Source organism: Heptranchias perlo, chromosome 19, assembly GCF_035084215.1.
Source record: "Heptranchias perlo isolate sHepPer1 chromosome 19, sHepPer1.hap1, whole genome shotgun sequence".
NCBI classification, from domain to species: domain Eukaryota; kingdom Metazoa; phylum Chordata; class Chondrichthyes; order Hexanchiformes; family Hexanchidae; genus Heptranchias; species Heptranchias perlo.
This window is the reverse complement of record NC_090343.1, coordinates 14,339,798-14,366,922: the sequence shown is the minus strand read 5'-3', so window position 1 is coordinate 14,366,922 and position 27,125 is coordinate 14,339,798. Positions and strand designations below refer to the sequence as shown.

The following is a 27,125-nucleotide window of genomic DNA, read 5'->3' as shown; positions in this document are numbered from 1 at the left end:
AGGATCCAGCAGTTCAGACAAGGAAATCTGTAACAAAGCCTACATTCAAATATATTTGTTTTCCTAACCTGCTGTTAACGACAGATTCTCATATTTCTTCACTTACCGGCAGTGAATGTTTTTCCTTATGTAGAGGTCCCCCTGAATGATCGTTAAATTATGTTGGCGTCAGAAAAGAATATTCCTGAACTCCACTCACCTGCCCAGTTTGGCAGCTAATTTCAACATGTGGTTGTGCTTCTCTTATTCCTTTATCGAATACTCCCCCCCCTTTACTTTTAACATGTCACAGGGCAGACTTGAGCAAGGACAATGAGTTTTTATTCGTTGATTCAATGTCGCAGTTTGATATGTGACAGATTAAACACCAAGGAAATGGCAAATTTGCAACATGTCCAAAAATAATAAGAGATCAAGTTTTTGCACTGTTTTCAATGTCTTGCCTGTGCTGAGACACATTTGATGAGTTCTTACATGTTCTATAATGATAGGGCATCAGTTTTTCAGGTTATGAATAATTATTATTCTGCTGATGCTAGATTAGTTTAATGTCAACTTAGTCCTCTGCTCTGCTAACATTAATCAGTCTATTCAATATATATAGTCTATATTTAAAATTACAGTTTGATGTAGACCTGTATATAATTAAAGGGGCAAGGACAAAAACTACTTTGTGACAAAAATTATTATTTATTTCAAAAAATGCTCCACATTAAAAATAAGACATTTCAAAACAGCTTAAAGAACTTGAAATATGGTATTTGAAAAAGTTTAAACTCTGATAATGTATGAGGCATTAAACTAAAAATTATTTGTCTACATGTCTATCAAGATGTAGGTTAAATAATATTTTAGTTAATACAATACAAGGTTAGTTGGTAGCACTCTGGCCTCTGATTCAGAAGGTTGTGGGTTTAAACCCCATTCAAGGATTTTAGCACCTCATCTAGGCTGACTCAGTGCAGTACTGAGGGGGTGCTGCACTGTTGGAGGCGTCATTGTTCAGACGAGACAATAAATTGTAGTCCCATCTGTCTTGTTCAGGTGGATGCAAAAGATTCCATGGCAGTATTTGATGAAGAGCAGTTTTCTCAGTGTTCTGGCCACTATTCCTCCCTTAATGAATAACAGATTAACTGGCTGTTTGTGGATCTTGCTGTGTATAAATTAGCTGCTACGTTTGCTCACATAACAACAGTGACTGCACTTGATAAGTAATCCATTGGTTGTGAAGCACTTTGGGATCATCAGAACAGTTCTGACCTGCACTTAAATACAAAATAGCAGTCCAAACATAGGATTTACCCAATTAACCCAGTTTTGCGACTTTAAAGATTATTCCCACGCTTCTAGCTCAGTCTATTGCTTTTACCTACACTTCATACAATGAAAGACGTGCTGCTTGCATCTTACTATTCATAATAGAGATTATAATAATGATTATACAGACTTCCCACCCTGGCTTCGCTGTACACTAGGCTCTTATAGATTATATCTGAGTTAGTGTCTCTTCTAATTCATACTAAAGCTGTGATGCAATTTCAAAGAGGCTTAAAGCTGGTTTGGACCACCTGGAATGTGGCTTCTTACAACTGTGCAGACACAACATGGTCACAGACACCTGATACGGGGATAGCATCAAAGGATGTCATGCAAAGCGGTAATCTTTTGCTGTTGCTTCTGTTATGAAGATTACACCAAAAGGGTGAAAGACAATTAGAGCAGGAAAATGCCAGGTCAGGACAATGCTTTGTTGCTGGGAAGGTTCATCTGATAATATTTGCTTCCTTTGAAGCTTTTTTAAAAAAACCTTTGACCCTCTATGATCACCATAAGCTCTCTGTTGGGCAGAATATATTGTAGAGTCCTTCGATCCTAGTGCATCCATATGGAGGGTTTTGAAAGTAGTAATGTTAATTATTATGGATTTGCGCATTACACCTCATCACTCCTCTCTATCTTCTTCAGTCTGCTGTCTCAGCTACTGCTTCAGATGTCATCCACCAGATCTCCATTTAACAACAGTCCCTTCTGCGAGATATGTAGTTATCTCTATGTTACTTTCTACCCCGTTCTCCTCTCTCGCCAACCTTCCTGCTCAGTGAGCCTGCTGGGGGCTAATTTTGCCAACTTCCTTCCTGTCCTATTTACTCTACCCATCACTGCCATGCTACGTTCTAGCACATGTCCACCTGTGGTATGTTTTGTTTCACACATATTAATCAGTGCGTTTCACACATATTAATTAGTATGATGTAAGCATTTTAACTTCATCACTGTCAAGCTAATGCCATTTTTAGCAAAATGTGTTGTTTTTTGATTAATGAGTGAATATTGCTCTTCCATATTCATGAAATGGGGCAGCTCATTGTACTTTTGTTTACAAACACACAACTCTGGTGGCTGCATGTTAGAAATGTCATAAATGTAACAGGAAGGCTTCCTTTGTTCACCATTTCTAGTGATATCCTATAAGGGTTTTAAAGAAAAAGAAAGAACTTGCATTTATATAGCGCCTTTCACTACCACAGGACATCTCAAAGGACTTTACAGGCAATGAAGTACTTATGAAGTGTTGTCATTATTGTAATCTAGGAAATGTGGCAGACAATTTGTGCACAACAAAGTCCCACAAACAGCAATGAGATAATGACCGGAGAATCTGTTTTTAGTGATGTTGGTTAAGGGATAAATATTGGCCAGGACACCGGAGAGAACAACCCTGACCTTCTTTGAATAGTGCCATGGGATCTTTTAAGTCCACCTGAGAGGGCAGACGGGGCCTCGGTTTAACGTCTCATCCGAAGGACATCTTGATGGGCTGAATAACCTTTTCTCACTCTGGATTTTCTTAAGTTCTTATTTTGCTAAACATTCATCAGGAATTTACACCCGATCAGCCGCAATATCTTCAGCAGAAATCCCAGAAAGACCCCACAAACAGGGTTTCTGCCAATCTTCTGCTGAAGTTACAGCAGCCACAATCGGGAGAACTCCCGTGAAAATTACCAGCGATAATGATGAGAGAAAATCTCCCATGGTGACACAAGTCACATCAAAGCTATCGTCATATAACTTGCACATGTTGTCATGGTGATGAAGATCCTGTATGGATCTTGCAATTCTCCTTTCTTCCAAACAAATAAAGCTAAAAGATTTACAGGACACCTTTTGATAAGCACAATGTTCCTTTTACTTCAGCCCATCAAAAAGCATTGTGCAATAACCTTTTTAATTCTTCCCAATTTTCCATAAGACCAAGATACTAAGATTTCCTGTTCCAGCCTTTAATCTCTGACAAATTGCAAGTTTTCGAGAAAGTTCATGTCATCCAGACCTCTATCACCCATAGCAGAGACACAATGGAAGGCTTCTGATAATGTAAACAGAACTTGTTTTCTGAGCTGCTTTAGGAGGGGCCATTTTTTCAGGAGGCATATTTTTCAGGCGTATCATTTTACTTAAGGAGGTCCATTCGTTCCAATAGTGCCAATGGATATTTTGCGGCAAGTTAAAAATTCAGATTCAGCCAACCATTGATAATCAGATAGGTCTGTCAGTAATTATGGGTAAATGATGCCACCAATAAATCATAGCTTCTGTTTAAGGAATGCAATGACTCCCATGACATCAATCTCAATTCACATCGGAGGCCCTTGTCTTCTCCTGCCACATAAACTCATTTCCCTCCTGTCACTGGTAGAAACAGGGAGTTTGACCTGTCACAGTTTTAAACTGATCAGTTCCATACTTGCTCTCAGTTTTCTAAAACCGCCTATTCAACCCATTGGGATTGGATGGAAAAATATGATCCATAGTAATAAAAAAGGTAATGTTTTCTGCATTGTGGTGTGTGTAAACTCTTTGTCCTTGAAATTACACTGTAATATCAGTGTACAAGCATCAAATATATCTGTGTGAAATGCCTTCTTTCTTAATGGAGATGCTAAAAACTTTGTATTATATCTTCAAATTTTACTTTATAGTAATATTTTGACCATATTCATTAAAGAAGGTCCTGTTAAATGTTTGTTAAGCTTATTTTATATTGGAAATGGGAGTATATTAAATTCGTAGTTAATCAAGAGAACAGTTCAGATCAAGAATGGTTCAGGTGGATCTAGGTAAATGATCTTCAGATCTTTCTTATTGGATTGTGTCTTTTTCTGACATCCATCTTCTTCCTGATGCCCAGCACAACTATAAACAAAGCAAAATAAATACATTATTATTAATTGATAACCAGGTTGCTGTGATGGCAAACTAATTATCTTGTCCTACTAATAACTAACCAGATTTAATTCAATGTGCAGTGTGGAGTGATAGACTGATCTGCCCTCAATAAGTAACCAAAGATTAGAGTCAGATTGGGGTTGCTGTAATTGTCAGTGTCTCTGGGCTGGAGTAAAAATACTTCATTCATGCTTCCTGGTCCTGATTGCTATCCTATAATCTTTGCTTGAAATGTGTGGAGACAGGATTGGTCTCCACAATACCAGACAACACTCATTGTCTAGTCACAAACGTGAAGAATGGCAATTTGGGCAAAGTATCTGGCAGATGACATTTAATGTAAACAAATGTAGTGTTATGCACATGGGTTGGGCTAACACCAAGCATGTGAATATCATGCATGGTTCTGAACTAAAGTCTGTTAAGTAGGAAAGAGACCTAGGTGTTATGTTACATGAGTCTCTAAAGCAAATAGATTATTAGGTTGTATTGCTAGGATGATTCAATATAAAATGAGAAACACTATGGTGCCTTTATACAAGAACTTGATTAGACCTAATCTCTATAATGCTGTGTTCAGTTTTAGTCCCCTCACATGGTGAGTGATATAGAGGTCCTCGAAAAAGTTCCAATGAGGGATACTAGATTGGCACTTAGTTTAAAAGCCCTTAGTCACCACAAGGGAGATGATGGACAAGATGAGATTGGAGAGGACATGAGGAGAGATAGGAGAGAAAATAGAGAAAGACATGGGTTAGGGGCTAGGGCAGGGGGTAACCTTGGGGGAGGTTTGGCTGGTGGGCATGGCAAGGGAAAGATGCAGCAGAGGCAGCTGAATGAATGGTTTCAATTCGTAAGCAAATTACGTAAACAAAGATGGATGTCAGGAGGTTTTTCTTGACACGGAGGGTCATCGACCTTTGGAACAAGTTGCGGGCTTGTGCAGTGAGTGCAGGTTTGCTGCATGACTCAAAAGGGAGCTGGATGAGTTCCTGGCTATGGCTGATAACATTGTGTAGAAATGATAGGGTGGCATGTTGGGTGATGTGCCTTATGATCACTGGGGTATCTTGGAACTTATTTTGATCACTTTCAGGGGTTCAAGAGGAATTTCCCAGAATTTTTTCTTATCCCTGAGTTGGCCTAGAATTTTTTTAACCTGGTTTTTAGGCTCTCTGAAGAGATTACATGGCTGCTGGTGGGTGGTGAAGGTTGAGGATATCATGCTCAGTGCAACATGACTGTCTGGGACAGGCTCAATGGATTGGCTCAACTTTTCCTGTCCGTCATTTTCGTATGCTCTGCGCTAGAGATGCGAGAAAAAACAGCCATGGCTTCTTTTCTGATTCCTATCCAGGGACCCTCGCTGAGAGGCGCATGTATATGAACATTGGGTAACGACAGGATCAGGCTAACTGTAATGTGCCACATTGATACACAGAAAGAATGGCCACTCGAGAAAGGTATTGTAAGGTTCCTTGTGCCCAAACGCTGCAAGAGTTTTGCCTTCAGAAGATAAGCAGAGAAGATGGGGGAAGGATACTAATAATGAGATTCCCTCTTCAAACAATTTAATTAAAGGAAAGATCATTTTTAAGTCCCCATTAGAGAAAGTCCAGGGAATGATACTGTACTTTTTAAACCATTTCTCATCCATTTTAGTTTCCATATTTTGTACAGCAATAGTTAAGTGAATGCAGATAAATACACTTAAAGGATAACACTTTACAGAACTATTTAATAATATTTTTTGGACAGATGGCATGTGACACAGCTTTCAAACAATAAAAGAACAATATGTTTCTAGTCTTAACATAATTGCATTGTTAATGTTCTGAATATCCTGATTCACGCTGTATTCTAAACATAGAGACATTAATTCTATTTTATTAGGTCAAGGCCCTGACTACAGAAAACACCAGCTTTTCCATTTTGTATGAATTAAAAGGGCATTGTCATCCTGGTAATATTATACGGATATCATTTGACTGGGTGTTGGCACTTAGAGATGCATACCGACATGATTGGTGAAGTGATCACTTGTGTTTGCAATGAGAAAAAGTCACAAATGACATCCTGCATCACTGTGACCATGGTTCTTCTAATTCTGCTTGATATCTTTGCTGCACAGGACGCCATTAACCACTCTACTTTTCTTTAATGTCTCTACTCTGTAGCCCACCTCCATGGCACTGCTCTATGCTCATTCCTGTCACAACGCTTCTTGTCCCCTTCCCACACAGTAACTTCCAGTGTATTCCAAAGGTCTATTGTTGTCTGCTCCTTATACCAATTAGATGCTACTCTTTGCTGATATTCACCAGAAGGAAGGAATCATCTTCCACACATATGCTGATGTCACTGAGGTCTACCTCTCTGCATCCTCCATCGATCCTTTGGCCATTACTAAACTCTCCAACTGTTTGTCCGATATTGAGAACTGGATCAGCAAAACTGAAGCTATCCTTTTTGACACATATATGTCTCTGCCCTTGACTCCACCAATCTTTCTGGCTGCCACCTCAGGCTGAAAGAAGAGTTATGGAACCTTTGCGTATTGGTCTAAACCCGAGCTCAGTTTCCTCCTCCACATCCATTCCATCACTAAAACCACTTTTTTCCAACTCCACAACATTTCCCACCTCTGCCGCTACCTCACTCCAGTTGTCAACAAAATCTTAGTCTGTGCTTTCGCCACCTTGAGATTCAACTTCTTTAATGTTCTCATAGCTGACCCACCTGGCTCTACCCTCTATAAGATACAACTCATTCAAAACACCATGAACTGTGCCATCATCTGCACAAATTCTGTGTCCTTTCCAAGTTCCATTGGCTCCCCATGCCCCAGCAAATTGATTTCAAAATTCTGTCCCTTTAAATCCAGTCATGGACATAAGCAGTTTTTAAAAAATGCAATTCAGATTCTTGGAACAAGCTTATTTTGTTACAATGCTGCAAGTTTCACCAGTTATGGGCTGGAGAGAGAAATAATTCAAACCTAAATAATGCTGCATGATTGGTCCTATTTCCACATAGCTGACAGTTAATTTTTAAATCTGAGTGGTGAGATAGTCAAAGTCCAAGATGTTCCAGAATATAAAAAGGAACTGTTCTGTTCAAATCAAAGGGTCTGTTTGAGGAGTCAGGTTGAACAGAACCAATCATTTTGAAACTTATGAGAGAGAGAGAAAAATTGGTTTGAATTTCTAAGAGACAGTGTAGATTAATTAGTCTCCCGCAGTGGCAAGAAATTCAGGGAAAAGAACCATGGGGGGTGATTTCGCCTTCACCACCTGGGCAAGTAATGAATAAACTCATTATCTCAAATAATGAGATTCATATTGATCTCATATGAAAACAATGAGATGAAAACAGACAAGTTGTATAATGGATGGGTGATTCACTCCACCATATAACCACCCAGGTGGTGCAGGTGAAATTTATCCCCACTGTGTATTATTTATAGTGTGGAGATGCCGGTGATGGACTGGGGTTGACAATTGTAAACAATTTTACAACACCAAGTTATAGTCCAGCAATTTTATTTTAAATTCACAAGCTTTCGGAGATTTTCTCCTTCCTCAGGCAAATGTTTCAAGCTTGAAACATTTGCCTGAGGAAGGAGAAAATCTCCGAAAGCTTGTGAATTTAAAATAAAATTGCTGGACTATAACTTGGTGTTGTAAAATTATTATTTATAGGTTCTTAAAGTTGCTACCTTTTTGTTATTTTGTCCACTCGAGGAGTCAGTTGGAAGAATGTCTACTGGATATAACCATATCATATGACTAGTAAGTTATGCGTTTGTTCATCTTCTATCAAATTAATTTGCTTGATAGTTTAAAATTAAAACAAGGTCTAATGTGACACTTTACCACTTTCAAAGACTAGGGTTAAGTCTTATGGAGGCATAGGATAAGTCAGTTTAGTTAAAAGCAATAACCAAACAGGGTTTACTTTTCATTTTCCCAGCCACGTTACTGAAACCTTACCTAGATCTCAAGGCAAGGATTGACATTCTCCAAGATAGTAAGGAGTTAGGACTCATTTACAAGAGAGATCTAAGAAATGAGAGCCATAGGTAAAAAGGTTTTAAAAACCCAACAATATAACAAATGCACACTAGACTCCATTTGCAGCAAAATATTAGAATCTGAAGCTTGACTAGTGTAGGGTAAGTATGACTTTTGACCAACACCAAATTGCTTTCTTTCTTTTTAGCTAACAGAATCTATTTCATGCTAATATCCTGCAGGTCATTTAATGTAACAAATGATACTAACTACATCGTAGTAATATGATGTACAGCTTTATCAAAGGAAACAGCAATCAACCTTTTCCAATTTATAAGGCAATTCAATTAGACCCTGTCATTTCTGAAACAGTGTAGCTGAAGCATAACTAATACTAAATGAGTCGTGCCTCTTTTGCCAAACATGAGCGTCATTCCTAATGTCAGATATTTGGCATAAGAGCTATTAGTTATAAAACGAAGACTGAGAAAGTCAGAAGACTGTACCTGCCCTGTTACTGAGGAAACCACAACTTCAATTTCACCACAAAGCTTTATCGGCAGGTCCTTTATAATCCTAACAATTGTTCAAAATTGAGGCAAAATGGTTAGGCTTGAAGAACCCATGGTTTCTCTTTCAGCTTGTTTGATGCCACTCCGGTTGATATTTTGTGCCAGGAACTGATGTAAATCAAATTGCACCAATGTATTGTACAAAATAGATCAGATTAACTTTAAATAGGCAGGTAGCAGTGCCATGACTGTGGTTTAAATGAGGTTACAAGGTGCCAAAATACTTCATCTGTTGCAGTGAAGCTATATGGCTGCTTTATTGGAGATTGTTGGTGATAGAACATGATAGTATTAATGATTCTGCCACTAACAATGCCAGATTAAGACATCCAGCTCCTTTATATCAGTATTAAAAGAAAAAATGAAAATCCACAACTGGTCCGTAAGTATCTGAAAAGAGGACAGACAGGTGGAGGATATCGTTAGAGAATCAAGGTCAAAATGCTGAGGCCCTGGGGCTACAAAACAAATAGTTTCTGGAGAGAGGGTGTGTGGTCGGAATTTGGAGTGGGAACTGGTTATGCTGAGTCCAAGGCCCTTTTTTGCCTATCAGATATTGTGGCCTAAGTCGGGACGAGCATTGCCATTCAAATAAGGGAAATAGATCATATGATGTATAACAGAAGAGCAGGTTAAAATGGAGAACGTCAAGATCCATAATCTAGGTCGATAACGAACGAAATTATTGATTAATCCATAATAAGTGCAGTACTGAGGGAGAGCTGCATGGGTGAAGGTGTCATCTTTTGGTTGAGATGTTAAACTGAAGCCTCATCTACATGCTCAGGTGGATGGAAAAGATCCCAAGGCATTATTTGAAGAAGAGCAGAAGAGTTCTTCAAGCAACATCACCCAAACAGATTATGTGTCCATTTATTTCATTGCGGTTTGTGGGACCTTACTGTGTGCAAATTGGTTGCGTAACAACAGTGCATATACCTTTCAAAGTAATTCATTGGCTGTGAAGTGCTTTGGGACATCTTGACGATATGAAAGATGCAAATTTTTTCTTTCAGTGACTGCTGCCACACCAGCTTTATCATTTATTGAATAAACTCCATTTACATTTTCCTACATTACAACAGTGACTACACTTCAAAAGTACTTACTTGACTGTAAAGTGCTTTAGGACATCCTGAGGTCATGAAAGGCGCTATATAAATGGAAGTTTTTTTTTTACAACCTATTTTATTGAAAAATTAGAATTCATTGCAGTGAGAAACAGTATTGCTGATGTTAACTGGTGCACTTTTTCCAGGTTCAGAACCAGGTTGCCTTGTCAATATGATCATATTCATTTGGAAACATGTGGTGTTTACCAAAGCAGACAGACTTATATTCATGTACGGTCTTACTTTGAGCCTTTGGAATGCACAACTGCACACTTTGTGGTAATGTTAAATGAAGCTCTTAAGTTTCTTTGGATGGTGGCCAAGCAGACTAGGAGTCTGAATGGAGCACCTGTACATGCTTTGTTCAAATTTTAGACGTGGTTTAATGAAGCAGAGGCCAATCTGATCTGAGCAGTAAGTTAGAACAAAGTTAAATGGCTGTAACTTCAAAGGAGTCAGCAGCTTGGGAGCCAGGCGGTAAGACCAGGTCAAAACTGGTCAGGGCAAGATTTATACGTTGGTTTGAGCCTCAGTTGTTTCCAGTTGGTTCCTATTCACAGGTCTGTTGTCCGCTTCGCCAGAGTAAACCTATCTATGTAGGTTTGACTAAAGTGGATTATGTTGATGGATAGGTATGTGTGTCATTCATGCAACATAGCATGAAATAATTCCCATACCTATAGCACTAGCTGTAGTTCAATAGGACAGAGAGGGATTAAAGTTCTTCTGATGCGCCATTTTCATGAAAGAACTTTGGCACAACGATGATGTATGTTATTGCATTGAGGCAGTGTGCCTATAGTGATAAGATGTAGACTTACATTCACAGTTCCACACTCAGGAAGTTCATGATGTCAGGCATAGCCAACAGAGATTAGACAGTTCCCTACAGGAGAGAGATTCAGAAGGTATATCACACGGGACAGTCTCCTACCATTCCTACTGACTGGTTATACAGCAGGTTATTTCTTGTAGCAACAGAAGAGGGGTGATTCCACAATCCTATGTTCCCAGCAGGGAGTCATGATCACAGGAACTGCAGGTGGAGAGCTGGTGCTACAATATTGTAGCCCTATCTATAGCTTTTGAAGCTATTTAAAGCCATGGAAAACAGAATAAAAACATTTACACTGACAAAAATACATTCACACTGTGGTAGTTTTAACAACTCGCTAGGCGGGAGACTCACGGAATTCTGGTTTTACACCCCGCCCAATATTGCTCTCCACTCACTCCAATGGAGAGTAAAATCGGGCAGGGTGTAAAACCAGCGTTGCACCCAATCTCGTCAGTTTCCCGAATGGACGGGTTAGGTTAAAATTGCCCCCTTCTCACCCTCACAGAGGCATAAATCCATATAGACACAGATTCATGTAAAATACTTATTGACATGCAGACACACACAGCACAGAAATACACTTTCTCACCCCTCGATTTTCTTTCCTTCTTTCTTGAACTCACTGCCCCAGTGTTTAGATTGGGGCAATTTGAACCCTTCCCACCCAGCAGAAACTGGGCAGGTGGACAGTTGAAATCGGTTAAGTTACTTACCCGCCCTCGAGTCGCCGGGAACTGATAGGTTCCAATTTTCACCTACTGTCCTGAGCAGGTGCCAAGGACACCCGCCCAAAACCGGCGGGGTCCTTTTTAACATATGTGTGTGTGTGTGTCAAGTCCCGATGATGTCATCGTGTCCCTACTGCAATTTTTACTCGACGATCTGAACGGGAAGCGGCAGTGAGTTTCTCACCAGGCCAACCCAGTGGTGAAGAGGACTGGGGCCAGAAGAGGCCCAAAATGGTAAGTTTCTAAATTTTGTTTTACTTTCCTTATGGGGTCAGGAGCAGGAGCAGGAGTGTTCCTCGGGCCCCACAAGGAAAACTTAAGCTTCTCCTCCCGCACACTCGACCCCCCTCCTGACCGCAGGACCTCTGCTGGACAGCCTGGCAGCAAGTGAACTCTGGACCACCCGATTTTCTGCCACTTCCCGCCCAAAATGGATGGGAAATTGGCTGGCCGGATTTAAATGAGGCCCAGCAGTTAAAATTGGCCAGGTATCATTCTGCGGAAAATTAATTCGCCGGCACGGTCTCCCATCAGAACCCCCCTGGCAGTTAAAATCCAGGCTATGGTTCTTTAAACACAAGCCACCACCTTAACCAAATGGCCATTCTTCATATATGAGCCTTAACAATGGGGTTTGGCTGGCTATTGGACTATAGGGAGCATCGTGGTCACTCAATCCTGTCTTCACCTCACATCCACGCATGATCCATTTCCGAAGGGATCAATGAATGGGAGTTCTGGATAATTTTTTTCCCTACTCACTCGCCTGGCGCACCGAGGGCTAATCAGTAATCTGAGCCTAGAAATTACTGTGTTCAAATCTAATGCATTAATTTTAATGCAGTTGTTAATCCAAATTGTTGGGTAATGGTGCTGGATTGGGTTATTGTCCTTTGTCAGACTTTGGTTTGGAATGTTATGGAATGGTTTATCCTCTCTTTCTTTCTACCAAAAATAATTCACTCAGATCTTCACTGTGGATTTTAAGGCACATTTACCTGGTGCCACTTCACATATTGGTCCAAATGTGCCTTTCACCTAATTGTACTGCCTTATGGATATTTGGAGTCAACTCTATGTGGTTACGGCAGCGACTTTGTAGGCCCATGATGCAGTAGTCTTAGTAATCCTAAACATCAAAGACTTTACATGTGTCACAGTGTACTAAAACAAAAAGCAAAGCAAATCACTGACATTAGTAAAATAGTGTAACACTGCACCCAAAACATCCAGCCATTCCTCATATAATGATGACAGATCCAGTTCACATTGTTTCTAAAGCCCACACCACTTCATGCTATATTATAGTTTAGGTTTCACAGCGTAAGGCTTGACTGTAGCCATGAATTTCTGCAGACGGACCCACAATTCACTTGAACTACTTCAAGTGAAGATATGCCTCTGAATATAGGAAGAGCACTGGGTTCAATGCACTTCTTTTCTTATTTCATTATATTTTCTCCCCTTTTTCCACTTTTAGATTCCTCCCATGTCTTTGCACCATTCCTCAGCCATGAAGGCTGCACACTGCTCAGAGGTCACTGTTCTGCCGACATTATTCTTGAACAGCCGTAGTCAGATGTACAAGAGCATTTCTAGTCAGCTCACTCTCCAGTTTCCCCTCCCCATGTGACTAAATCATAGCTGCTGCTTGGTGTCTCCTCCCTGGCACTAAAGCTATGATTGGGAACTCATTGTGTTGGGGAGTATAGTTGTAAACTTGTTTCCTACAGCATGGTATATCAAGCACCAACATGCTGTACCCTTGTCTATTTTGTATTGTTATGTTCCTTTTTAAAATGTTTCATTCTGTGGTCACATTATAGTTTGCCAACTGATAAAATTACTGGTAGTAGCTCAGTTTGTTACATAGAGAATAATGAGCACATGGGCAATCAGAAGGTGGTAATCTAATCAATGCTCAGATGATGCTGTCTCCGCACTACAATTGGGATAGAACCTTGAAACTACTCCCTGATATCAATTGTTTGTCATTTATTTTTCAGTCATCCAACTCTCTTCCCCCCAGCTGCCCCCCCCCCCACTCATTTTCTTCTCTAACCATCTGAAGGTGATGTCCCATATTGGGGGTTGGTTCCATAGATGGTAGTAGTCTTCTAGTACGTTACCCAAGCAGGCATTCTTTATATGTAAACTTAGTCAGTGAATGTGGCAGGCTTTCCGAGCATGGAGGCAATCATAGCCGAGCTCAATCCCGTCATTATCTGGTGTCAACGCACATACATGCATTTCCAGCAGATATCACTAGATAATTATTGAGAAAGGGAATCCTGGCTGATTCACCTTGATTCCTCTGCACCCCTCCCCCCAATGTATTGGGATAATGAGGCAAGTCTTGGTAACTCCACTGTCTTCCATCTGAGATCAACTAACTCAACACAGACAGATGATTAAAAGTGGGATCTTCCCACAGTTTATGGCTCAGAGTCAAGGTGCACCTAGCAATTTAACCATTGAGGAAGAACTCTATCTGTTATCTCATGATTTAATTATTTGTGGGCGTTTCATTTTATATTTAGTTTTGTTTCTCTCTGCTGGTGAGAGCTAACAGCCTCCATTATTTCTTCAGTCTCTGATGATGTTCCCACGACAGTAGAAATGCTTACGACATCTAAAGGATATTAATCAGATCTTAGTTCCTGCAGATAATAAAGATTTATCATTGTTTGTATATAAAATATATGAATTTTATTGATTTCTTTAAATAGAGGATGTAATATTATGTGTGATTCATGTCACGAAGTGTTTAGGCGATGAAGATAGCTGACAATGTATTTAGTGAACTTATCGTTACCTGTACAGAATAGACCATGGTTTGTTTTGAAACAGCTCTGCCCAATGACATTTACTCACATTTTCATGTGTACAAGACAACAATCACTGTGTTTCCACTAATTTCTAACGACAGTTGAGTGCGATGGTGATTTCCAATTTTAGTTCTTCATTTTTTATATAGAAATGTGTAAAACATTCCAAAATTTACCTGACAGTTAAAAAACAGATTTTAATCCTAAAAATTTCTGTGTCCCTGGTGAGAGTGGTAATGGGAGCAGCCATTGCCTGAGTCGTTGTATATTGAAAAATGCAAAGTTTCCTGAATTGTGCGGTTAGTATGTCTAGTGGCAGAGTTCAAGTTGCTGGTTCTATTTCTGTCTGCATGATCTAATCCGCTTTACCATTAAATAGCTTTTAGCACAGCTGGGTTTAAAATTAACCAACAGACCATTTAAATGATTCCACACCCAAGATGGATACTTTTGATATAATAATCAAAGATGTAGGTGGTTCCAAAGCACAGCCTGGTGACCTCAAAGCCTCAGATAGATAAAAATATTAATCATAGGTAATATAAGTTAATGCAATATGAATTCCAAAAACACAATTCAGAACATATAACATGTTAATGTTCACATTTAAGAATGTTTTGTATGTAAATATATCACTAAATTTTGTATGTAGCAACTTTAATTAAAAAGATTGTGTGACATGGTGCAAAGGCCAAAGTCGTATGTTTACAATTCATTATTTCATGCCTGCAGAGATGATTCATCTACAATCTAAACCACACACAATTCCTCTAGAGAAGGCATGATTGATATGTCTGAGGTGGTGAAGGATGACAAGGAGGAAGAAACAAAGCAAGAGAATGAAGTATATGCTACTAATTCAGCAGATAGGAGAGAAACCCCAGAAGGTAACTCCAGATAAACCCATACTTAATCAAATTTATTAAACCATACCCCAATCACTTCCATTGCACAGAATTTCTAATCTGGGGATAATCCTTATAAATGCAAACCTGATCAGCGCAACATTTCCCCAGTTATTTGAGTTTCTGTTCCTTGGTACACTGCGCAGATCAGTCCAATTCAGGCAAGCATCTTTGTGATTTCATAAGGGATGTATCATTGTGCTTGGACTAGTGACTAAGACATAATTTAAAATTCAATTGAATAAGTATTGAAAATGAAGAATATAAAAGGATATGGGAAAAGGCCAGAGAAATAAAATTAGGTTAAGTCACTATAGTTGATGAGCTAGTACTGACACTGGCTTGGCAGACATGGCTTCCTTCTGTGCTGTAATTTCTATGATTCTATGAAATATAAGATCAAATTAGTTATCTATTTACCAAGATTTTACTGAATAGATACTTGCATATGGAGATGATGCATAATTATTATTTCAGATGTTGTTCTTTTAGCCCAATGATTCCTATCTTGCTAAATATATAATTTTTTTAGTTGTCTCCCCCCATGACATAGTTGGCAAATGCGTTGTGAATTGTGGATCAGAGCCACACAAATCAGGGTTTGAACTCCACTCTATGCTCATTTCGTGGATCTCAGCTAGAGAGGCTAGAGAGGTGTTACTATTGGCCTCAGTACCCCTAAGCTAGGGAGGAGTAGCTCCACTTCTGATCACTATCCAGTAGATTCCGCTGGAAAGTGTGTGTGTGTTTGTATGTATGTGTGTGTGTGTATGTGTATGTGCATGTTGACAAGGACAGGCATGGCTTGGCTGTGAGTCTTTCCAAATTGTCTACCAGCACTAACTATCTGGACTGCCACCCATTGAATTCTATCCTAGCCGGGGCAGATTAACGCATGGGTCTATGGGGCCTGAGCTCAGGGGCCCCTGACTAATATGGGGCTCCCAGTAAAATGAAGCAGTTTCATTTAAGCGTGGTATATTATGATATGATTTGCCTTATTATTAATATGGGACTGTTTCTTCATACAATTTACTAACATTTGTGTTTTAATGGATCAGGCCAGGGCGAGGTCGGGGGAGGGATGTGCGAGGGGTATGGAGAGGCCACAAGAGTTCTTAATCCGGCTCTGATCCCAGCAACAGTCTGTGATTTCAGGAAATCAATTAATTTTTTTTTTACATCTTACACAAGAAACCATGTGTAATAATTGTTATTCAAAAGATTGTGCCTTGTGTTGAAGCCACCTTCCCTGTACTACAACAACAGCTGAAATGTTTCCTTTAACATAGAAAAACATCCCAAGGTGCTTCACAGAGGTGTATTCAAATAAAATGGACTCCAAACCAAAGAAGGAATGTTAGCAGGGGTGACCAAAAGCTTAGTCAGAGTTTTTATGGAGGGTCTTAAAGGAGGAGAAGGAGGTGGCGAGGCGGAGAAGTTTAGGGAGGGAATTCCAGAGCCTATGGCCTAGGCCACTGAAGGATAGGTACCTCAAGGATAATACACTATTTTATTTAACCTTGTTTACAATAATAAAGATATGAACACAAATGCAAGAAATATTTAAATATAAACTTTATTTTACAAACTTCCAAATGAGATGCCATAAATTACATTGTTGCCTGACAAAACAGCCTTGGAAGGATTGATTGCTGATCACATTGGCCACCAACTTGTAGACGTGTTAAATCACATTACAGTATATCCAGCAGAATTTTTCAGGAAAGTTATGTATAATGAGGGGTAAGAGGGCAAAGGCTGGGGCTTTGAATGGATTTAATGGATATACTGTGAATTAACATGTCGACATGTTGGTGGCTAACATTATCAGCAATCAATTCTTCCAAGGTTGTTTTGTCATGGAACAATGCAGTCCATGGCACCTCAGTTGAAAGTTTTATATTGTCAGGTTACAAAAATGTAGAATTTACTGGTTTCAACAAGTGTTAGGCACATTGTTAAAACAAAGATAAGTATTAAATGCATCCACTCCAACTATACATTTACCTGTACGTTACGGCATATCAGGAATTCAGTGTTTTAAGTTTAACTTCTGTCAAATTATAAGAATGTTTTTACTGAGTGGCTGCTGGCATTAGAAGATTGACAGATCTTAATGACTGAAAATTTATATCATTATTGCATAAGAAATGTACACAGCTCTACAATACAGAGAATCTCCAGAATAAAATAACGCCTCTCTGCTGTTAACCTGACAGTTCATATGCTTGTTTCATGCAGTTTCTTTTTATTTGTTCATGGGATGTGGGCGTCGCTGGCCACCCCTAATTGCCCTTGAGAAGGTGGTGGTGAGCCGCCTTCTTGAACCGTTGCAGTCCATGTGGTGAAGGTTCTCCCACATTGCTGTTAGGAAGGGAGTTCCAGGATTTTCACCCAGCGACGATGAAGGAACGGCAATATATTTCCAAGTCGGGATGGTGTGTAACTTGGAGGGGAACGTGCAGGTGGTATTGTTCCCATGTATCTGCTGCTCTTGTCGTTCTAGGTGGTAGAGGTCGCGGGTTTGGGAGGTGCTGTCGAAGAAGCCTTGGCAAGTTGCTGCAGTGCATCCTGTGGATGGTACACACTGCAACCACTGTGCGCCAGTGGTGAAGGGAGTGAATGTTTAAGGTGGTGGATGGGGTGCCAATCAAGCGAGTTGCTTTGTCCTGGGTGTTGTTGAGCTTCTTGAGTGTTGTTGGAGCTGCACTCATCCAGGCAAGTGGAGAGTATTCCATCACACTCCTGACTTGTGCCTTGGAGATAGTGGAAAGGCTTTGGGGAGTCAGGAGGTGAGTCATTTGCCGCAGAATACCCAGCCTCTGACCTGCTCTTGTGGCCACAGTATTTATATGGCTGGTCCAGTTAAGTTTTTGGTCAATGGTGACCCCCAGGATGTTGATGGTGGGGGATTCAGAGATGGTAATGCTATTGAATGTCAAGGGGAGGTGTTAGACTCTCTCTTGTTGGAGATGGTCATTGCCTGGCACTTTTCTGGCGCAAATGTTACTTGCCACTTATCAGCCCAAGCCTGGATGTTGTCCAGGTCTTGCTGCATGACTGCTTCATTATCTGAGGGGTTGCAAATGGAACTGAACACTGTGTAATCATCAGCGAACATCCCCATTTCTGACCTTATGATGGAGGGAAGGTCATTGATGAAGCAGCTGAAGATGGTTGGGCCTAGGACACTGCCCTGAGGAACTCCTGCAGCAATGTCCTGGGGCTGAGATGATTGGCCTCCGACAACCACTACCATCTTCCTTTGTGCTAGGTATGACTCCAGCCACTGGAGAGTTTTCCCCCTGATTCCCATTGACTTCAATTTTACTCGGGCTCCTTGGTGCCACACTCGGTCAAATGCTGCCTTGATGTCAAGGGCAGTCACTCGCACCTCACCTCTGGAATTCAGCACTTTTGTCCATATTTGGACCAAGGCTGTAATGAGGTCTGGAGCCGAGTGATCTTGGCGGAACCCAAATTGAGCTTCGGTGAGCAGGTTATTGGTGAGTAAGTGCTGCCTTTTAGCGCTGTCGACGACACCTTCCATCACTTTGCTGATGATCGAGAGTAGACTGATGGGCGGTAATTGGCCTGATTGGAATTGTCCTGCTTTTTGTGGACAGGACATACCTGGGCAATTTTCCACATTGTCGGGTAGATGCCAGTGTTGTAGCTGTACTGGAACAGCTTGGCTAGAGGCGCAGCTAGTTCTGGAGCACAAGTCTTCAGCACTACAGCTGGGATGTTGTCGGGGCCCATAGCCTTTGCTGTATCCAGTGCACTCAGCTGTTTCTTGATATCACGTGGAGTGAATCGAATTGGCTGAAGACTGGCTTCTGTGATGGTGGGGATATCAGGAGGAGGCCGAGATGGATCATCCACTTGGCACTTCTAGCTGAAGATGGTTGCAAATGTTTCAGCCTTGTCTTTTGCACTCACGTGCTGGACTCCGCCATCGTTGAGGATGGGGATGTTTACAGAACCTCCTCCTCCCATTAGTTGTTTAATTGTCCACCACCGTTCACGACTGGATGTGGCAGGATTGCAGAGCTTTGATCTGATCTGTTGGTTGTGGAATCGCTTAGCTCTGTCTATAGCATGTTGCTTCCGCTGTTTAGCATGCATGTAGTCCTGAGTTGTGGCTTCACCAGGTTGGCACCTCATTTTTAGGTACGCCTGGTGCTGATCCTGGCATGCTCTTCTACACTCCTCATTGAACCAGGGTTGATCCCCTGGCTTGTTGGTAATGGTAGAGTGAGGAATATGCCGGGCCATGAGGTTACAGATTGTGCTGGAATACAATTCTGCTGCTGCTGCTGCTGATGGCACATAGCACCTCATGGATGCCCGGTTTTGAGCTGCTAGATCTGTTCTGAATCTATCCCATTTAGCACGGTGGTAGTGCCACACAACACGTTGGATGGTGTCCTCAGTGCGAAGACAGGACTTCATCTCCACGAGGACTGTGCGGTGGTTACTCCTACCAATACTATCATGGAGAGATGCATCTGCAACAGGTAGGTTGGTGAGGACGAGGTCAAGTAAGTTGCGGTTATGGTGTTGATTTTCAGCACTGTTTGATGCTGAAATTTAATAGTTATGAGGTGTGATTGTGCTGAGCTTTGTGACAATGAAAGACTTCAATTTTGGGAGGAATGAAATGTTTCGTTCTTTGCTCTAATCTTTTTTTCTACCTTGCACAAGTAATTAAAACGCTTCACACCTGCACATCTACCAGTAAGATCATTTTCATTTTCTCCTTTCCTCCCAAATTTTCTATCCTTCTCTTCTAAAAGTGGCTCATTCTGGATTATGGTTCAGTGGGCATCGCAAGCCTTCCGGTGTTTTGCCTAAATGATAATTTTTCCTCCTCCTCCTTTCAGACGCTCCTTAAATTCTATCTCTTCAACCAAGTTTTTGGTCACCTGTCCTAATATCTCCTTATGAGTCTTGTGTCAAATTTTGTCTGATAACGCTCCTGTGAAGCGCCTTGGGATGTTTTACTACATTAATGGTGCTATATAAATGCAAGTTGTTGTTGTGCAAGTATGGACAGTAAGCATCAACCAGCTATTCAACTACTGGGAGCATTGCACCTGACCCCAATTACATCCTCACCTGAAACCCATACACATGCACTTTCCAGGAGGGGGTCACTGGATAGCAACAAGAAGGACCTTGGGACACCAAGGCCAATTGAAGTACCCCAGCTGACTCAGCACAGACTGTGAATTGGCATCTGGGATCTTCCTTGCTGGCACTGACTTTTACAACATATGTGGCATTTATACATTGAGCCATCTAGTGGCTGTTGTTCTGCAATTTATTATTTTAATGTGCAGAATTTGTTCAATGGGCACTTTGAAAAGTATGGGTTAATAAATGAACGCCAGCAGGGATTTGTTAAAGGAAAATGGTGTTTGACTAACTTGATTCAGTTTTTTGACGAAGTAATGGAGAGGGTTGATGAGGGTAGTGCGGTTGATGTTGGATATGGATTTCCAAAAGGCATTTGATAAAATACCACATAATAAACATGTTAGCAAAATTGAAGCCCATGAATTAAAGAGACAGTGGCAGCGTGGATACGAAATTGGCTAAGGGACAGAAAGCAGAGAGTAGTGGTGAACAGTTGTTTTTCAGACTGGAGGGAGGTATACAGTGGTGTTCTCCACGGGTCGGTACTGTTTTTTTGATATATATTAATGACCTTGACTTAGGTATACAGGGCATAATTTCAAAGTTTGCAGATGACACGAAACTCAGAAATGTAGTAAACAATGAGGAAGATAGTAGCAGACTTAAGGAGGACATAGACAGATTGGTTAAACGGGCAGACACATGGCAGATGAAATTTATCGCAGAGAAGTGTGAAGTGATACATTTTGGTAGGAAGAATGAGGAGATGCAATATAAGCTAAATGGTACAATTTTAAACGGGGTACAGGAACAGAGAGACCTGGGGGGTGTATGTACACAAATCTTTGAAGGTGGCAGGACAAGTTGAGAAGGCTGTAGAGAATCTTTGGCTTTATGAATGGAGGCATAGAGAACAAAAGCAAGGAAGTTATGCTAAACCTTTATAAAACACTGGTTATGCCCCAGCTGGAATATTGTGTCCAATTCTGGGCACCACATTATAGGAAGGATGTCAAGGCCTTAGAAAGGGTGCAGAAAAGATTTACTGGAATGTTACCAGGGATGAGGGGCTTCAGTTACGTGGAGAGACTGGAGAAGCTGGGGTTGTTTTCCTTAGAGCAGAGAAGATTAAGGGGAGATTTAATAGTAGTGTTCAAAATCATGAAGGGTTTTGATTGGGTAAATAAGGAGAAACTGTTTCCAGCAGCAGAAGGCTTGGTAACCAGAGGTCACAGATATAAGGTAATTGGCAAAAGAACCAGAGGTGACATGAGAATTTTTTTTAACGCAGTGAGTTGTTATGATTTGGATTGCACTGCCTGAAAGGGTCGTGGAAGCAGATTGAATAGCAACTTTCAAAAGGGAATTAGATAAATACTTGAAGGGGGAAAATTTGCAGACCTATGGGGAAAGAGCAGTCGTATGAGACTAATTTAAAAGCTCTCCCAAAGAGCCGGCACAGGCATGACGAGCCGAATTATCTCCTTCCGTGTTGTATCATTCAATGATTCTATGATTCTAAGCTGCACTGTGCAGCAGTATAGGGAATCCTTTATCCTGCATCTAACCTTGTTGTATCAGAGCATGTTTTCTCACAAGATAGTTACAGATTAGGAAGGTCATTTAACCATCTTTGCTCATCTTTTGAGAAAGGCCCAACGGTGCATCTATCATGGCATGCAGTGTTTTTTTTAAATGGTTCCAGGGTGTTTACCTCCAGTACTTTCTGTGTGTTGATCACTTTTTTTGTGAAGAACTTCCTGACACCAGTCCTAAATTTACCTTTTACTAATTTGAGCCTGTGTCACCTTCTCTTACAGTCATGGCTTGGCTTGAAGTGATATGATTTATTATTTTATACACCTCTATAATGTCATCTCTCTTTTCAGGGCTGAAAAGCACTGGTTTCTCCTTATGCCTCAGTTCACTGAAATTTTATTTGCTTTGTTGATTGCTGCTTCCCAATGATTGGACATGTTGGGTGCCCACTTACATCTCTTTCAACTTCACCCGTGGCATTTTCAACACCATATGTGGAGTATTTATGATGCCCAAATGCAGAACTTCACTTGTCTGAATTAAATTTCATCTGCCATTGTTCTGCTTATATAATTTATCTAATCCATTTGTATTCCCCGGTTGCCTCTTGAGATTCAACTGTCCATTCTAATTTGGTATCGCCTGTGAACTTGACCAGTTTCAGCCAGATGCCGAGTAGATGATCCATCTCGGCCTCCTCCTGATATCCCCACCACCACAGAAGCCAGTCTTCAGCCAATTCGATTCACTCCACGTGATATCAAGAAACGGCTGAGTGCACTGGATACAGCAAAGGCTATGGGCCCCGACAACATCCTGGCTGTAGTGCTGAAGACTTGTGCTCCAGAACTAGCCGCGCCTCTAGCCAAACTGTTCCAGTACAGCTGCAACACTGGCATCGACCCGACAACGTGGAAAATTGCCCAGGTATGTCCTGTCCACAAAAAGCAGGACAAATCCAATCCGGCCAATTATCGCCCCATCAATCTACTCTCAATCATCAGCAAAGTGATGGAAGGTGTTGTCGACAGTGCTATCAAGCGGCACTTACTCACCAATAACTTGCTCACCGATGCTCAGTTTGGGTTCCGCCAGGACCACTCGGCTCCAGACCTCATTAAAGCCTTGGACCAAACATGGACAAAAGAGCTGAATTCCAGAGGTGAGGTGAGAGTGACAGCCCTTGACATCAAGGCAGCATTTGACAGAGTGTGGTACTAAAGAGCCCTAGTAAAATTGAAGTCAATGGGAATCAGGGGGAAAACTCTCCAGTGGCTGGAGTCAAACCTAGCAGAAAGGAAGATGGTAGTGGTTGTTGGAGGCCAATCATCTCAGCCCCAGGACATTGCTGCAGGAGTTCCTCAGGGCAGTGTCCTAGGCCCAACCATTTTCAGCTGCTTCATCAATGACCTTCCCTCCATCATAAGGTCAGAAATGGGGATGTTCGCCGATGACTGCACAGTGTTCAGTTCCATTCGCAACCCCTCAGATAATGAAGCAGTCCGAGCCCGCATGCAGCAAGACTTGGACAACATCCAGGCTTGGGCTGGTAAGTGGCAAGTAACATTCGCGACAGAAAAGTGCCAGGCAATGACCATCTCCAACAAGAGAGGGTCTAACCACTTCCCCTTGACATTCAACGGCATTACCATTGCCGAATCCCCCACCATCAACATCCTGGGGGGTCACCATTGACCAGAAACTTAACTGGACCAGCCATATAAATACTGTGGCTGCAAGAGCAGGTCAGAGGCTGGGTATTCTGCAGCGAGTGACTTACCTCCTGACTCCCCAAAGCCTTTCCACCATCTACAAGGCATAAGTCAGGAGTGTGATGGAATACTCTCCTCTTGCTTGGATGAGTGCAGCTCCAACAACACTCAAGAAGCTCGACACCATCCAGGACAAAGCAGCCCGAATGATTGGTACCCCCTCCACCACCCTAAACATTCACTCCCTTCACCACCGGCGTACAGTGGCTGCAGTGTGTACCATCCACAGGATGCACTGCAGCAACTCGCCAAGGCTTCTTCCACAGCACCTCCCAAACCCGCGACCTCTACCACCTAGAAGGACAAGAGCAGCAGGCACATGGGAACAACACCACCTGCACGTTCTCCTCCAAGACACACACCATCCCGACTTGGAAATATATTGCCGTTCCTTCATCATCGCTGGGTTAAAGTCCTGGAACTCCCTTCCTAACAGCACCGTGGGAGAACCTTCACCACACGGACGGCAGCTGTTCAAGAAGGCGGCTCACCACCATCTTCTCAAGGGCAATTAGAGATGGGCAATAAATGTTGGCCTCACCATCGACGCCCACATCCCATGAACGAATTTTTAAAAAATCTACCAGACAATGTGGAAAATTGCACAGGTATGTCCTGTCCACAAAAAGCAGGACAAATCCAATCCAGCCAATTACCGCCCCATCAGTCTACTCTCAATCATCAGCAAAGTGATGGAGAGTGTCGTTGACAGTGCTATCAAGCGGCACTTACTCACCAATAACCTGCTCATCGATGCCCACATCCCATGAATGATTAAAAAAAAGTTTGTATTGAGAATACTAGTTGCAAAAAGTGGTAAAATATTCAATTGCAGCACTGATGTATTTCACTCTGATGAGATCAGAAAGCATTAACTGACCATTGTGAATGTATTTATGATTTTGCTTTATGATTTTTGTGTTGCTTTAGAACCCATCTACAATGTTGTTAGAAATAATGAACAGAGGAAACATTCAGATGTCACTACACATAGGGCTCAGAAGAATTCTTATCGTCAAGCTTTAATTAAACCAGTAAACAGACATCATTTTTCAGGAGAAGTAAAAGCTACTCAATGGATTTTGGATTGAAGTTCAACACCATGGCCTTTTCTTTCCCATCCACCAAGTATCTTTCCACTCTTTTACTTAGCTTCATTCACACCAGATTTAGGGTTAAATAATTGGAGGGACCACAGAATAACTCTGTTCCGTTAACTGATACAGAAGGGGCCACCACATAATCTCTCAATTCTAAAACAGACTACAAGGATTGATCTTTCTATTTGAAAAGACAATAGAATTATTCACAATAAAAGTAAACAAGATACAGAAAGAATACCACACCAGTTTCCAGAGGGATGGTGCTTTTAAACAATGAGGGCACCCAACCATGTGATGCAGAAGCAACAAAATGCAAGGGGGTTATGTTCAGTTGGGTCCACAAGTTGTTCAAATGTTGTATCGCTCTGGGACCCATGTAGTATTCTATTTAAACAATGGAGAAGTAATGTTAATTGTTAAAATTTCAAAATCATTAGAGGAAGAAAAATGAAAAAAAAAACAGGACCTGTTTTATACAGCATTTATGAGCGTAGAGTGAAATGTACTGTATTTGGTCCATTTAGTGGTAGTTGGGGTTGGGTACTTGCAGAGACTGTGAAGCAGTGCTACTTTGGCACATTTTTATAATATTTCCATATGTTTATGTTTTTTAGAATAGTTGTACATTGTTGTACTTGTGGTTTTAGGTTTTTTTTCTTTTTTTGCTGTTTTAACTCACATTTAGAAATGGTGATGCTCATAGTGTCAAAAATAATGTCACAATGATGTTATTGCATTGTATAAAGTACAAATAAAAAGTAAAAGTGCAAGTGCTGGAAACTGAAACAAGAACGGAAAAGGTCAGCATCTGTAAAGAGAAAAAAAAACAGGTTAATATATTGGGTGCCATCCTTCGTCAGATGCTGACTCACCTGCTGTGTTGTTCCAGTCTTTTCTGTTTCATCACAAAGACCGCCTACTACCACCTCTGTAATATCACCTGTCTCGGCCCCTGTCTCAGCCCATCTACTACTGAAACCCTCATCCATGCCGTTATTACCTCCATGCTCGACTATTCCAGTGCTCTTCTGGCTGGCCTCCCATCTTGTACCCTCCACAAACGTAAGCTCATCCAAAAGTCTGCTGCCCATATCCTAACTCGCACCAAGTCCCGTTCACCCATCACCCCTGTTCTTACCAACCTACATTGACTCCCGAACCATCAATGCCTTGATTTTAATATTTTCATCCTCGAGTTCAAATCTCTCCATGGCCTCGCTCTTCCTAATATTTGTAACCTCCTCCAGCCCTACAACCCTCCGAGAATTCTCCGTTCCTCCAACTCTGGCCTCTTGTGCATCACCCACTTCCTTTGCCCCTCCATTGGTGGCCGTGCCTTCAGCCAACTAGAGCTTAAACTCTGGAATTCCCTCCCTTAACCTCTACATCTCTCTGTCTTCCTTTAAGATGTTCCTTTTGGTCAACCTATCCTAATGTTTCCTTCTTTGACTCAGTGTCAATTTTTTTCTGTTTATACTCCTGTGAAGCGCCTTGGGACGTTTTACTACGTTAAAGGTGCTACATAAATGCAAGTAGTTGTTGTTATAGTTGTTTGTAACTATATGAAATACAGTGGTCATAACCCAGGAAGCATACATACGTACATACGAATTAAGAGCAGGAGTAGGCGATTTGGCCCCTCGAGCCTGCTCTGCCATTTGATAAGATCATGGCTGATCTGTTTGCAACCTCAACCCTACTTTCCCGTCTACCTACTATAACCTTTGACTCCCTTGTTAATCAGGAATCTATCTAACTCTGCCTTAAAAATATTCAATGACCTTGCCTCCACTGCTCTCTGGGGAAGGGAGTTCCACAGACTCACGACCCTCTGAGAGAAAAAATTTCTCCTCATCTCGGTCTTAAATGGGAGACCCCTTATTTTTAAACTGTGGCCCCTAGTTCTAGTCTCTCCCACAAGGGGAAACATCCTCTCAGCGTCTACCCCTGAAGCACCGTTCTGTTTTCAACAAGTGATATGCAAGGTCTAAGGGAGCCCCATGGTTTCTGGAGTTGGGAGCAGGGAGAGGTCACAATTCATAAACACTGTTTTATGGAGCATTAAAATCAGTTACCTGAAATACAGGCACTAATCTTTAGACTGAAAACAATTACAAGGAAGAACACAGACGCTTATTGCTTCCAAAGGTTCACAGAGTCCAGCAATTCCAAACACTTACCCATTCCCCATCCATAGATACCACATAGACAGCACTTTGACAGAACCCATAACTGTTTAAGCTCCACATCGAGTACGCTATTCTTGTGCCCAGCAGGTAACTTTACACAGCGGGTAACACAATAAATGTCAAAAATGTATGAATCAGTTCGAATCCC

At 41.3% G+C, this 27,125-nt stretch overlaps 1 long non-coding RNA gene across 1 annotated transcript in view; it reads left to right on the top strand.

The window, feature by feature from the left end:
- The window catches only part of LOC137335431 (uncharacterized), a 39,296-nt gene extending 14,598 nt beyond the window's left edge, over positions 1-24,698 (top strand). The window contains exons 2-3 of the long non-coding RNA XR_010966411.1: positions 15,057-15,211; positions 24,616-24,698. This is a non-coding gene — a long non-coding RNA (uncharacterized lncRNA). The remainder of the gene's footprint in view (positions 1-15,056; positions 15,212-24,615) is intronic.
- Positions 24,699-27,125: the final 2,427 nt, after the last annotated feature.